Here is a 3012-nt window from a genome sequence, read left to right on the forward strand (position 1 = left end):
ACGCATGGTTCGTTTAGGGAGCCGAGGGTTGATGTGACTTATATTTGAGCACATTTAGTCCCCGAATTAGGCTCATTCCTATGCTTTTTAGTGCATAATTAGGTCATTTACTATCTTTAGTTTCCCGTTTTGCATATTCTTTGAGGTTTTGTTCCCTTGGTAGAAAAGGAGTGCAAACCTTGCATTTTCATGGCAAAATGGAGCTAAATTGATCAAATTCAATGACCAAGCATCAAAGGAAAGACAATGCTAGAAGGCCTATGTAGGAAAAAAAGTAGCTTGGAAAATGATGAAAGGATCCTTGCATCTCTAACAAGATCCCCGAGGATTGTTGAGGAAAGAAAAGAAGAGAAGTGACTGTGAAGGAATCCGAGCGTCTCCCTGCCCAGGACGAGCGTCGCAATGCTACAATCCGAGCATCCTGATGCCAAGACGGTCGTCTTGAGGCCAAAAAATCCGAGCGTCCCAGCCCATAATCCGCTCGGATTCTGCTCCAGAACCAACCGTCCCTCAGCCAAGACGCTCAGGACGAGCTTATTACTTGAAGACCACCAAAACGGAGATGAGCATCTCCTTGGAGAGGAGCACTTCCTCAACTTTTCCTAAGGGTCTTAATAGTCATTTAAGCCCTTAGTAACCCTAATCTTTGCACCTAATCTCTACTATAAATACCCCATTGTACTACCTAGATTATCATGTCATCTTAATAGGATCTTAATCAAGTCCTAATACTCTCTTAATCTTGTAATCAATTCTTAATTTAGCATTAATAAAAATCTCATTTCTTAATCATTGCTTAATTTCTCTATTGTTCATCATTTATTTTGGGTAATTAGAAGATTATTTGGGTTTATTTGAAGGATTGACAACCTTCCATCAATCATCAAGTACTTCTATTGTTCTTTGCTTTATTATTTGGAAATCATCTTTATAGATATAATTCTCTCTTAATCTTTTTTAATTATTGTTAATCATCTTCATTTGTTCATCATGTTTTGCCTTGCTAGTATGATTGACAACCTTGTTAGCATGTTTAACTTGATAATCAGTGAGTAGTTTGCTTAACTAGGGTTAATGGGGAATTAGGGGAAACCAACATGGGGATTGATTCATGCTTAATCTAATATGTTTTCATAATTAATTTGCTTGCTTGTTGTTATTTCAACTTTTGCACATGTTATGTTTGATGAAATGCGAGCCTATGAATCCTTGCATTTTTTACCCATCACTTACCTTTTTAATGAGACTTGTAAGACATAAACCAACTCGAGTCTCATTAGACCATGCATATAGTTGGATAGAGAGGATTAAGTCGACTTGTAGGTGTTGTACAATCTAATTGATTCGGCTCCGGGACCCAAACCTTCCTAGGGATTGTAAGATATACACTAACTCGATCCCATCACAATTATAATTGCTTGCATCTAGTAGAAAATATGTTTGTATGATCAAATCCTATGAATTCCCTATGAACCCATGACACCCTAGTGCTTTTAATCAATTGTTTACATCTCGTTTTAATCATCTTGCTTGCTTTCATTACTTTATTTACATTGATATTTAGTTTAGTTGATCTCCTACCTTAACCCAAATTGTGACACCCTTAGACACAACCATTTGCAATTGAAAATCCTACATCAATACCCGTTCCTTGGGATCCGACCTTTACTTACCTCTTTACTAAAAGTAGAGTAATTTGTAAAGTTATAAATATTGTTTTGGTCTTGGTAACTCTTAACGACAAGTAACCGAAATCCATACACCGACCAAAAATGGCGCCGTTGCCGTGGACGGTGTTAACTTGAGTTGATTTTCTTTGATTGTTTTTAGTTGTGTGTTTCTTTACCTCGGGGAAGTGAAACTCCTTAAGATTTTTTCTAATTGTTTTCAAGTTGTTTGATATTTTGCATGTCTAGGAGACCACAAGGTAACTTGTTACCCATTGATCTTGAAATTGAAAGAACTTTGACCAACAATAGAAGACTTGCTAGGAATACTTTGAGAGGTATTGGTGAGATTATAGACATTCAACCAAATAACATTGAGTTCATCAACCCTTTTGCAAGAGAAGGAGAGGATAACCCAACACATAACCAACCACAAAATCAACCCACAATGCCTAAATTTTCATCACATTCCGTACCAACCGAGGAGAACCTACCAAATGGTACTCCCACACCACAACATTTGACCGGTAATTTCATTGCAAAATCCGCATTTATACAATTAGTTGAGAGAAGTCAATTTGGGGGGATGCCTAGTGAAGACCCTCATTCTCATATGGAAACTTTTTGTGATTATTGTGATGCGATTTCTCAAACCGGAGTTACTCAAGACCAAATTCGATGGGTCTTATTTCCTTTTTCTTTGATTGGTTCCGCGAAACAATGGTTAAAGAGCCTTGATAAGGCTACTCTTGGTATTGACTCACGGAAGAAATTGGCACTTGCTTTCTACAAGAAATTCTATCCTCCGGAGAAGACTAACATGTTGAGAGCCCAAATCACCGGGTTTAAACAAAGGGATGAGGAATCTTTGTATAAAGCATGGGAGAGATTCAAGGATACTTGCCGATCTTGTCCACATCATGGACTTAGCGAGTGGTTCCTTGTACAACAATTTTGGAATGGTCTATATGAAGACTCCCGAAACATTCTCAATATGGGATCAAATGGTATGTTTACCGAAGTTGATGATAATCAAACATGGAACAAGATTGAGGAAATGGCGGTCCATAACTCACAATATAGTAGACTTCGTAAGCCTACTAGAGGAGGAAAGCATGAAGTAGACTCTATTACTCAATTGGGGGCTAAACTTAGTGCTCATATTGATACCATTAATTTGAAGTTTGAGAAGGCTATGGCTAAGCTTAAAGAAGCCTCCAAATCACCTAAGCAACATGTTAATGCCATGGTGGCATCTTCATCAATTCCAAGTGGAGTATGTGAGAGTTGTGGAACTTTGGGACATGACCAAAGTGAATGTAGGGGGACAAGTGAATCCTTTCCA

The 3012-nt window shown here is 38.0% G+C and overlaps 1 non-coding gene across 1 annotated transcript; it reads right to left on the reverse strand.

Annotated features, from left to right (window-relative positions):
• Positions 1–2487: 2487 nt before the first annotated feature.
• Positions 2488–2594, reverse strand: LOC141644808 (small nucleolar RNA R71). The gene has a single exon (XR_012544414.1). It is a non-coding gene; the product is annotated as a small nucleolar RNA R71 (small nucleolar RNA).
• Positions 2595–3012: the final 418 nt, after the last annotated feature.

This window comes from Silene latifolia, chromosome 2 (genome assembly GCF_048544455.1).
Source record: "Silene latifolia isolate original U9 population chromosome 2, ASM4854445v1, whole genome shotgun sequence".
Classification (NCBI taxonomy): Eukaryota; Viridiplantae; Streptophyta; class Magnoliopsida; order Caryophyllales; family Caryophyllaceae; genus Silene; species Silene latifolia.